Source organism: Anser cygnoides, chromosome 1, assembly GCF_040182565.1.
Source record: "Anser cygnoides isolate HZ-2024a breed goose chromosome 1, Taihu_goose_T2T_genome, whole genome shotgun sequence".
Lineage (NCBI taxonomy): Eukaryota > Metazoa > Chordata > Aves > Anseriformes > Anatidae > Anser > Anser cygnoides.
Window position 1 is genome coordinate 205,228,590 of NC_089873.1, and position 12,700 is coordinate 205,241,289.

The following is a 12,700-nucleotide window of genomic DNA, read 5'->3' on the forward strand; positions in this document are numbered from 1 at the left end:
CAATTTAGGATGAACGAAATACATTCTCAGCCTCCAAATCATGGCTCGCTTCATTATTTCTTTTGAAGTTCAATAGGCTTTGGATCACATCCATGCTTTTGAGTAGAACTATAAGAAACAATGTATTCAATTTACAATTCAGGCAACCTTGGGGGTGAGGGTTACATCTTCCCTTTCCTTACCAGTCCACTTTTTGTGTTTAAGGAAAACCAAGATGATCAATTGATCTTTCTAGAATATAAAACTCAACATTTTGTATGCTTATACTATTTATCTATATTATATCACTATGTAGTATACATATATGCATGTATAATGTGATATTTTTATCCAAACTGTAAAATTTGACTGTTTCATGTGCACTCAGTTGATGTTGAGTTTGAAGTATAGACCTGTTTTAAAAAGATTTGTGAATCTGTAAAGCTGTGCAACCTGATCTTTAGCTTATTGATGAAACCCATACCCATGTTGCTTTCCATTAACCCAAAATGCCCTAACCTCTTCCCTGTCCCACTCTGGGGTTCGGTGGTGGTTATCCAAGGCCAAGCTCTGATTTGACCCATCTGCATAACCTTGGCTCAGACTGGAGAAAATTACAGGGCTGTGGTAAAGTATATAGTAGAGTCACACACTATAAGTAAAATGTCAGAGGCAGAACTGCTGAGATGGAGTTGGTAACAGCTCAAAGACTAAGGAGGAGAAACATCAACATGCTGTCAGCCCACTACAACAAGTGATGGAGGGCAACCCTTCTCCACCTGACTGATGCCTGCTTGGTCAGTAAAGACCCTTTGGGCATGACATCAAACTACTCCTACATACTAATGCTTAGCCTAGTAGCTCGTTAATCCTATTTATCTATTTGCATATTAGCCAATGAAGGACTGCCTATACTTTAAAGTTGCAGAAACTGCAGGGTCTCTTTGTGCATGGCAGGGATATATTAGCACAGTGCTATTGAAGACACCAATCACATTTCTATTGTTAAATACTCACTGCAGGGTTTTAAATGGCTTTAAACTGAAAGAGGATAGATTCAGTCAGACATTAGGAGGACATTCTTCACCGTAAGGGTAGTGACGCACTGGAACAGGCTGCCCAGAGAAGCTGTGGATGCCCCATCCCTGGAGGTGTTCAAGGCCAGGCTGGATGGGGCTTTGAGCAACTTGGTCTGGTGGGAGGTGTGCCTGCCCATGGCAGGGGGTTGGAACTCGGTGGTCTTTAAGGTCCCTTCCAACCCAAACCATCCTATGATTCTATGATTGTATGATCTCAAACCTAAGTAACATAACCTGAATTAAGAATGTAACATTAATTAGTGCAATAATTTGAATGTTTTGAGGGTATCACAGTTTCTTTCCAATTTTGTAAGATTCTTTCCAGTTATTGTGAGATAACCCTGTGTTCAAAGAAATTGTACATTATTGCACAAAAGCCACTGATGATTAAGGCCATTATTTCTATACCACTGCGCAACCTGTAAGCAAAAACTGAAAGTAAAATACATATAATATGGTGTGTATATATAGCATGGCATGTATCCGTTATCATAGTAATGTATAGTTTAATACTAAAGATGTGTAGTATCTGAAAAGATGTTTCACAAACACACATACACACACACACATTTATTCTCATTGTGCTCCATAACACTGGGCACTTTGAAATAATAAATAAAAGCTGAAGGTCATTTGATTATACTATTTTTAGCTTTAGGCATATGGAATGATTTATAACTGTATTATCACTGAGGGTTAAACAAGGTTACTTTTTTATAATCTTAGCCTACACTACTCTGGAGTTCAATATAAACACTGATACCTTTGCTACAGGAAGAAAAAGATTAATTTTGACAATATTCCACTGTCTCTACCAAATTTTGTGTTTCATTGATTTTATGTTTTTTGTATTTTTATACAATGTGAAAAGCTCTAATACCAAATATAAACAAAGTCTTCGATCTTCAGAATGAAAGCATCTTTCCACTGCTTTAAAAAACAGTATCTATTAAATAACAATCTTTCAGAAGTAATTTTCCAAAGCATTCCTATACTATACTGATTACTTCTAACTCAATTTGGGAACAAAGCTTTATATCCATATCAGGTTTTCATAAAAAATAGCAATTTTCACAGAATCACAGAACAGTTTGGGTTGGAAGGGACCTTAAAGCCCATCCAGTTCCAACCCCCTGCCAGGGGCAGGGACACCTCCCATCAGATCAGGTTGCCCAAAGGCCCATCCAGCCTGGCCTTGAACACTCCCAGGGATGGGGCATTCACAGCTTCTCTGGGCAACTTGCTCTGGTACCTGAGTAAAGAAAAGAATTTCTTCCTAATCACTCACTGACCAGCTGCTTTCAGGACTTTCACAGCCTTGCTAGGTCCCAGTTTCAGACCCAAACATCCTCACTGAGAAGAGCTTTTTCTTATATCTGGTCAGAATTTCCCCTAATGAAACTTGTGTATGGAGCCTCTTGTCCTTCGGAGTACCTAAGAGGAGTCTGGCTTCGTCTCCTCTCCAGCCAGTATCTCAATCCCCCTATCAAATCTCCCTTATATGCTTGAAGACAGCAGTTAGATTCCTCCCAGAAGCTCTTCTTTTCCAGGATGAACAAACCAAGTTCTCCCACCCTTTTCTTGTACAGTCTGTGCACCAGACCCTGCCACTGTTCTGTGCTCCAACACCTTGGTCATCCTCCATCCAACATGCTTTGGCATACTGGGGAGCCTGGGAATGGGCACAGTACTCTGGATGAAGTCTTGCAGGTCTGAGGGAGCAGACAGCCCTCAAGCTGCTGGCAAGGTTGTTACTAGCGTGGCCCAGTCTGCTGTCAGCCTTTAGTACTGCGAGGACACATGGCTGACTCGTGCAACTTGTTGTCCACTCTGAAAAGCTGCTGCCTAGCCAGACTGTGCCTGGCCTGCTGCATGTTTTATTCTGTCCAGGTGTAGGAACTCCTGCCTACTGTCATTGAACTTTATGAGGTTCCTCTCAGCTCATTTCTCCTGCCTGTTGAGATCCCTCTGAACAGCAACTGGAATAGCCAGTGTACCATCTCCTCTGCCCATTCTGATGTTATCTAAAAACTTGCTAAAAACTCTACCTGATCATTCTGGTTATTAATGAAGAGATTAGCACTAGCACCAGTATCAATTCAGCAAAAACACCACAAGTAACTGGTCAGCAGCCAGACCACAGACCATCAAACTGCTGACCACTCCCTTTTGGGCCTGGTGGTCCAGCCAGTGTCCCACACATCTTCCAGCACTCCCATCCAGTCACTCTCTCTCTCTCACTTGGCTACAAGACTGAGAATTTGAGCTGAAAGCTTTGCTAAAATCAAGGCAAAATGCACCTACTACTTTCCCCTCATCCACAGAGCTGGTCATCTCATCACAGAAAGCTGTCAGGTTTGCAAGGTACAATTTACCCTTCATAAACTGATCTGACTTTTTCTAATCACATCCCTCTGTTCATCATAATCCTTGCTGAGGCTTCCTGGTGGCACCTACCAGGATCTTTCCCTCGTTAGCCTCCTACCTAATCCTGACCCCCAGGTTCTCACCTTGCCCATCACCCCTTCCACAGCACAAGTCTGAGCATCTAAGCTGCTCCTTTGAATACCAGTGATCCTCCCCTGACCCATCATCTCTCCTACCTAGCCTTCCTATAGCACCTGTAAATAACTGTCTTTCAAGCAAGAATGCCATTCAGGGTTCATTTTAGCACAATGCTCATTGTACTCCTTACTAACTGAAAAGTTAAATTCAGCTTTCAATGATAATTTTCTCCTTCTGAGATATTCATCCCAATGAGACAGATGAGCATAAGATTCACAGAGCAATACTTTCAGATGGATATAGCAATTATAGCCACCCACTGTGTGTATGTGTGCATGCATGCACACGTGTGTATGTGTGCATGCATGCACATGTGTGTGGGATAGTGAGTCTGTGTTTGCTGTTTGGATTCTTTTCTTGGTTTTGGACAGAAAAAAAAACACAAAACATTCTGTTTTGGTGACTCTAGCATATGGTAATTTGAAGAACACTGACCTCCTGAGCTACAACATTGCATTTAATAGAAGTACAGAAAACAACTCTGATTTTGTTAGTTGTGTCATGTTTGTAGATCACTGCAAGAAAAGCAGGAGGTTTTAATGGAAAGTTGAGAAGACAGTTTGCAAGCACTGGAGAGAGCCCTAAATATAGTACTAGCCATGCAGTACACAACGAGATCAAAACAGTTTAGTAATCCTAGTGAAGTTACTCAAGGGATTGGTTAAGAGACAATCAAAGATTACAAGTAGCAGTCCACAAGAAGGATCTTGTTTTCTGAGATCATGGGCTATATCTACTCTGACTTAAAAACGCCACATGCTCAAATTCACCAAATGCTCAAAAAAAGATACCCAGATATTGCTTCAGTTGTGGAGAATGTTGAGAAATCCAACACAGCAGTTCATCAACTCATCAAGAATACTTCCAACTGTGCATAAATTAACAAATGCATGCAAAAAAGGCTCTAGGCTCTTTCTAGAATCTCAGCCTACTGTGATCTGTCACACTATATACCTATACATATATAAACTATCCACCCACTTTTGAGACTGGGTGAGAAGAAATGGCCTTCTAGAAGACAATGATAATGAAGTTATTCCCATCTCTGCCCCTTGACCTGCTCTGAAATCTTCAACAAGACATTTAATTATTCTTTTGCTAACTTTTCCCAGCTAAAAAACACCTCTAGCAAAGCTGGCTCAATTTGATCAAAATTTTAAGAGAGATGACGGTTGGCAAGAACTAAATACTCTATCACTATGTAGGGAGTTTTAAAAGTTTTAAATGTCTAATCACCTAACTTGCAGGATTAATTAAAATCCATAATAATTAGTTCATGAGTGACAGCATTCTCTTAAGATAGGTAGCATGCAAAGAGCTTCCAGACTTCACAATCAGATTTTAAAAATGGCCAGAGGCCTTAGTGAACTTAGTCACAATTCTTCACCTGCAAAATAAATCCAGACCAATTTCTAAAAGGTGGAATTTTACTGAGTGTACTGAATTGAATGATCCTGTTTTCCCATTCCATGTCCACTTTCCTTTCTGCTCTAGTCTGTACCCATACGTAAGTATTATTTTATGCTGACTATGGATTGCGCAGGCTACCAGCCTTATAACTAGTGTTCCCTTCATAGGCCCTTTTCCTGCCCTTGACTAGAAGCAGTGCTTTCAGCTGAGCCATCTCTGTGCTTTGAAGGAAAGGCATCATGCTGACAGCTGCAGTGACAGATTGGCGTAGCTGGGACAAAACTAGAATAGCTTTGTGGAGAAAAAAAAGAGAAAGATTTTATTTTTCTTTTTAAAGGACTCAAGCACAACAGACTTTGCTTCCACAAATATATGAGATTGTTCTGCTTGCAGCGAGTCAGACAGTCTAGTTGTTTTTCCACCAAAAGCACAGCTTAAAAGAAAGATACAGCAAAAGCACTTGACGTAGCTAGAAAGAGAACAAAAAGGCACACAGTCTAGTTCATGAACATTTCCTCTGCTACCAAATTCTCTACAAGTATGTGACATGACTCATACCTCAGACGAAATGAACTCTCCTTCTACCTTTCTTGCTTGACTGGTTTTACTTACAGCATTCATGGTTTTACAGACTATCCATCTTATATTGAGTCATTCTTTTTGGACCATGCACAACTCCTTGCTTTAACTGTTGGTACTATGCAATGCTGTATTCAACATCAGACCATGAAACTACTTGCATAGGTACAAGGTAACTGAGGCATTTTAAAAATAACGAGTGCAGCACGTTACTCCTTGACCAGAAAACATTAAAACAAGCATGTGACCAATTTAATTTGAAACCATTCACCTAGTTGTGACTTTGAGTCAGAACTCTCAATTGTTTGTTTTCCTATTAAGGAATCACCATCACTCTCCATTATCATATGTAAGTAAACTCAAAATAAAGAGATGGTGAAATTTTGAGTAATACAACAGTGTATGCATTACCATTTAAAAAGTAAATGTAGTTGTCAGTGACTTATTACCATCTTTTGCAGAGACCTGATTCAACAGACTGTAAGTCAGAGTTAAGGACTTGTCTTTCTAGGTAGTCAGCCCTAAATTCTAAAACACCTTGTGGAATATTCCATTGCAACTCCATTTTTCTTCAAAAATGTTATGTTGTGTTTTAGTAATGCGAAGTGGAGCAGCCCCCATATTTTTACAAGAACAGAGCACCTTGTATCTCTCTGATACTATTTCAGACTGTTTGAGGCCCTTAGAAGGTAACGCTGATTTAAATTTATTTTATATTTTCAGAAGTTTCCTTTCACAACTGTAAGAAATAGATTTACACAGACACACAATGGGAGGAAAGAATAAATGATAATTTAGATGTCAAAACAGTAATTCTCTGGCATGCTCTGAAGCCTCAAGATCACAGAACACAGCACCTTTGTCGTATTTACAACTGAATTACAAACTGTAAGACTAAGAAGGAGAAAAAGTCATTTGCTCTTTGTTAAAAAGAAAATATAAAAGATCAGGAGCCTTTTTGATAGTTTAAAGACTGACTTTTCAGTAAACAATCCTACCTCTGCTTAGGGACATAAAACAGAAGTCAAAAGCAGCTTTGCTTGCAAGGCTGCAGCTGTCAAGAATAGAAGAAAAATGCCTCAAGAAATCCTTGAGGCCTTTACCTACATATGTAACACAACCTCATATAAAGCTATTTAAAGGTAAACAGTTCCTTTCAAATAAGGTGGTGTTATTTTGGGGCTTGGGGTTTTGTGTTGTTTTTTATTTAAACTGTAGGAGTAATTTCCCATTTAAAATTGTATTACCTGTGACATTAAAGGAAACGTCTAAAGGACTAAGGAAAAACTATCATTTTCATAGGGTTCCACAGGTTGTCAGAAGAATGACAAGAAAGCACCCACTTTACAGCTGTTGAAGTTTCACATGTACTGATACTGCCCGTTAGCTGTTTGGATTAGCAATAATTAACGTAACAGTACCTTTTTGCCCAAATCTGATCCAGTGAAGGACACAGAAATGTCAATGGAAAAAGCTCCATAGAATGAAAAAGCTCCATAGAGGAGGGATAATTATGACACATCTGAATTTCCAGTGAAGATATCATTCAACTAAATGTTATTACCCATTAAATTTTGAGGTGATAACCTTCTTACCAGTAGATAGAGTGGATCCATCTGTCTCATTCCAGGATGCCAAATGCCATAAGAAGACTCACACAGAGGTCCTATTATCACATCTCTACTGACTCACAAAAGAAATTGATGCAACTTGTCTTACACCAGTGCTCTAGCTTTGCACAGAAATTTAGGCCTAAATCCTGTATTTAGAAATACTGCTTCAGCACATGTTCATGGCCTTTGGAAAGTGAATGGGCCCATAAACATTCGTTACCTAGATCTCTGTTCTATCCTCTGATCTGATCTCTGCGGTACTTCAGAACTTTCCCAAACTCTGTCGTAAATGTGTTCATCACTTAAAAAAATAACAGATTTAACCCATGCAAGCATTGTCAGTTTCTGCTATGTTCCTAAGTCTGGATCTGGAAACTTTAGAGCAAAAATAGAGATCCATCCCATATGGTCTTTTTATAAGTGTATTATCATCAAAACTCTGACATCTGATAATGTATACATTTTGTTCAGATTTTATAGTGTTCATTACAATTTTAAAAGAAGAGGAAACATTGGAAAAATCTGCCTTGACACTGCATTCAGTATTAGTGGAAATACACACTGCAAAAATAAAGGGTTCAGTGATGCTACTGAAAAGCTAAGAGGTAATCTAATTTACTTTCTACGGTGAAATTACCAAAGCATATTGTACCTTCCATTTTAAATGTCTTAATGGGATTCTGCTATATCTATCAGATCTAAAAATTTCTGGGTGAAAGTCCCTGCATAATTGAAGTTAATGGTAAAACATTGATCTGCTTCAACAGAATCGAAATGTAAGCTAGTATGTTTCTACTCAATATTAGTTTTAGTTTTCTCCTGACAGTATTTATAGAGCATGCATGCATTTAGCCAGCTGGTTAATGGAAGCAAGGCAACTAAAGTGCAGGTTTTCAGATACAGGAGGGACTTCTTTGAGCTGTTTTATTTCTTTTTTCTTTTTCTATTTTTCTATTTTCTTTTTTCTTTTTCTATTTTTCTTTTTTTTTTTCTATTTCATAATCTTTTCCTTCTCCTCATAATCCAGTTTTAAGTCATTCTGTTGATGCTGCTACCTGCTACAGTGCATGATTCAGCCTTGATGTGAACAAAGATGAAATTCCTTCCAGAGAGAGAAAATATTCCTCCTTTCTCTTTAAAAGCAAAGGCTGCATCGCTGGTGGCATGTCTGTTTACTTTAAAATCATGGCAGACCAAGCTCACAAAGCAGTTATCTCATATCTTATTTTGCTACCTTTTTACAGCCTGCAGTACCTGCAAGTTGAACGTAACATTTATCGCTGCATGGAGAATTTTGTAACCAGCCTCAAAAACACAGAAACAAATAGACTAAAAATTACAACACAGATGAAGACAACAAAAAAATGAACATAAAACTAATGTGAAATAGGGAAATTAATATAATTCCATATCAATGCCGGAGGTTTATCACGGCATAAAGACAATTCCAAAGAACCAAACTCTTGCCCTCAGGAGCTGATCAGTGACACTGAGCACTGTGTACAGCAGCCCAAAACTAATGTGATAAGCGAGCAGGTGCCAAAGAGCACCCACCTCTACTTGGAATGAATAGAAGAGACCAAGACTTAGTGGTGCTACAGACAAAAGTGTTCATAGAACACAAAGAGTAAGAAATACAGAGGAAAGATTCTTTAGAGTTTTACAAAGGTTTCCACATAGCACAGGAAAATAAGCAAAATCACCATTGATCCGATTTCAGCACCGAAGTTACCAGGACAAGGGTTGGACATTACTGTGGTCCATATCATCTTAACTCATTTATTCTGTTTAAACATGTACAGGACCAAAGCTATTTTGCCACATGCTTTCACATAGTTAATGCATATTTAGCAACAATTAGGAAGAATTTAAGAGAAGATAAAGAATTAAATTTGGCTTTGAATATCTGCAACAAACTCAATCAAATTCGGCTGTGCTGGAGAGCACAGGGTTTTTCTTTTTGTGTCAGCAGAAGTAAACTTCTAACCTAAAACCTCTGAAAATATTTTAATTGCTGTCCCATAGTGTACCTTCATGTCCCAGAATCACTAGGTGATGAATAAAAGTAATAAAAAAATAAAATAATCCCATATATGTTGCTTGTCAACAGTTTGTTTCAAATCCTAAATCTGTGCAGGACCACCACACTCATATTATCCGAAAATTAAGAAACATCACTGTAAAAAGCAAAGATACTCAGGGTTCAGATCAATTCAGGCTTTTTACAACACTTTGCCTTAAGTGGCATAAAATACATTTCTCAATGGAGAAATACTATCTTAAATTACAACTATTCCTTTTTTCACTATAGGGCTTGCCAACCATTTTCTGTCTCAGGTTTCTCCCTGTGGCCCTTCCGTCTCAGAGACTGGCTCTGTGGATGACTTGCTGCTCGGTGCATGCTAAAATTGCCACTTTTCCATCATTTCACAGATTGTAGCACGCAGCTGGAATGCAACAGGCTGCTGAGCAGAGAGAGGATGCCCCTCATGATGCCATGTAATGCTACATGGTCGTTACTGAAAACAGAAAATGATGTGATCTTGATTCAGAATGGAATGTGGAAACACATTCATACCACTTTCTTCTAGTTTTTAGGTCCAATTTCCCTCATAGCTGAAATAAAATAAAATGCATTATATAGCTCCAAGGGAAAAAAGGTGTCCAATTTCTTTGGACCTAATTTAACTTAATCTTCTACGTCACAGTGGCTCTTTTAAGGAATATGTCCTACTGAAGCGTGACACGTGTATTACACCTGCCCTCCACCTTGCACAGGGCAAGGTGATGTCAGCAGGAGGCAGCAAGGCCAGGCTCTGTGAGGAGAGGCCGAGGCTGCCCAGTTCCCAAAGGAGAACTGCTGACACCAGGCCCCAACCTTCTGCACTGCCGTCACCTCACTGAAGGGGCTGAGTGTAACCTGTGGTGTTAACCAAGGAAGAGGCGTCTGGAGTGAGGCTGAAATGGGGAAGAGAGAGGAGAGGTGTCTTCCCTGAGTGTTACGTCCACTGTTTGTCTTGTTTCTCAATACCCATTTCAGAAATTAAATGTTTTAATTAATTGGCAATAAAGTTGAATTCAACCAAGTTGAGTCTGCTTTGCCTGCAACACCCCTATTGTTCCAAAATTTCATTTTAGAATAGATATTTGTTTGGTGTCTTTTCTTTATTCATCCTAGTTCCTGATAAATCTACAAATCATGTATTGGAGGTGAGACTGGAACAGCAGAAGAAAGTAAAAGAACAAAAGTCTTACTAATAAAACGTTGTCTTGAGTAGCAAAGAAAACAAAGAGTGGAAGGAATACACAGCCACAAGGAAAGTTAAAGTCCTGTGTACAGACAGAAACACATAGAGTAGCAACCAACTATTTTTCATTGAGGACCTTTCCCTAAAGAAGGAAAGCTACACCTTGTTCTGCTAACGTATAGTCCATGAAGATGCTATTGCTGTCAACCTCTTAATTCTTAGAAATAGCGTTTACCAAAAATTTTCAAAACACAAAATCAACAGAGCAAGGCACCACAAATTTGTAGAACAATGGAACCATATTAAGGGAGTGAATGTGAAATAAGTACTAAGAGTGCCATAAAAGGAGTTCTTTTGTATGGCATTGCTTAAGTAAATAAAGTACTGGGGGCCATTATAAGTCTAAGAAGCACAAACAACATGACTGGAGGGTGCAGCACGACTGACAGTCTTTCAAAGAAGTTATAAAGGACCATAGAAATACACCTTATTTAAATCAAAATTATAGGCCAACCAAAAACTGAACACAATTCTTGTCAAGAAATAATCAAGGGAAGGAAGAGCATCCTTGTGAACCTGACGAGATTACATTACGGTACAAATAGACATGTCAATACCAGAAAGACAGACTTAAGAAGCTGGACTAAAAAGAAAAGGAAGAAATGACAAAAATTCTCTGATGAGAATGATGATGAGAACCACTTAAAATCAGCAAAATCATACTTTCCTATATTTCAACAAACATTTGAATATTTTTAACATTGGAATATTTTTCAATTTCATGCCAAGGACAGGCAAGCAGATTTTACACACTGATACAACTATGTGGCAATTTCATCAAACTATAGTGTAATTTCCCCAGAGGAGAAATAAAAGCCTTATTGCCTAAAACTCTTTCTATAAACTCAGACTAAGCACTAAAATGCATACTGTAGGCAGTACTCACATTTTGGCAGATGGGCAATATGACCTATGAGGTCTTTCACCATCTTTACATTTTAACATTCCGTCATTTCTAAACAGTGTTGTTTCAGCTAGAATGGATGCAGAAACACAGAGTAAAAACTGATTATCTAAAACCGAATTAAAATAGATGGGGGCAATTATAACAGTGACTTATGTAGCAGCAAGTAACATGGTATTTTTTTACTGATGAAGTAGTCACAAAAAACAGCGTAAGGCACCACTTTGAAATACGACTCTTCCTTGAGTATATGCTATCTTCTAGTTCCTGATTTGAAGACATATTTTCTTCTTTGCGAGACTCAGAAATCTAGGGTGCTACTATTCTTACACATTAATTACAGTGATATGGGCAGGACTGGCAGAGCTTTGTGCTCTCTGGATTTACAGTGTGAACGTGTGTAACTAAAAGCCACTTACCCAGAAAATGAAACAACCTTTCTTGTACACAGAGACAACATTGACCTCTCACTGTCACTGTATCGAACAATGAATGTAACAATCACAGAGACATAAAACCTAAAAACTGTCATAACCGATTTACCAAGATTGAGAAGACGAGTTTGCAAATCAATTAGAGGAACTTCAAATGTCACAACAACCTTTCATGCATTTACATGATCTCCCCAAATCACTGGAATATTAAATGGTTCATAATGTCAAGGCAGATTTGTTATAAAATAATAATAATAACAATAACAATAATAATAATAGTAATAAAATAATGCCTCTGGGTGTCTGACATTTTGGAGTATTGTTTCTTTGTTTTTAATAGCTGGAAAAGCTCTAGGAAAAGACTTTCAAAAACAAGCTTTGATTACTGTCAGGAATGAAAAAGAAAACATGTCCTGACAAAGAACGCAGTGGAAGTTATGCACTATACATCAAGTGATAGAACACCTTGGAAGAGGATTAAGCATGCATTTAGAAACATAAAAGGACCTGGCTGCTTAAGGCAGGATGTGGGTAGAACGCAGGCATCCAAATCCACAAGCACAGTCCTCAAAATATTCAGCTTTAGGAGCTTAGATTTTTTTTTTTGTGTCTGCACAACAGTGCTTCAGACTCAGCTGTGAAAAACATCCATCTCATATGACTGACAAGCAGACATGAGGTAGCTTTCTACTAAAGAACACTTCGGACAGATGCCGTCTCTCCTCCTATCCTATGTTTTTAGGTAGCAATTCCACCCTCCAATTTAAACTGAAAATTTTCAACATATCCCCCCACACCCCTCAACCCCCCCAGTAAATCATGATGCCTG

The 12,700-nt window shown here is 38.6% G+C and overlaps 1 protein-coding gene across 29 annotated transcripts in view; it reads right to left on the reverse strand.

Annotated features, from left to right (window-relative positions):
* DLG2 (discs large MAGUK scaffold protein 2) overlaps positions 1-12,700 on the reverse strand; it is a 1,043,894-nt gene that overhangs the window by 419,659 nt on the left and 611,535 nt on the right. The window lies entirely within an intron of this gene.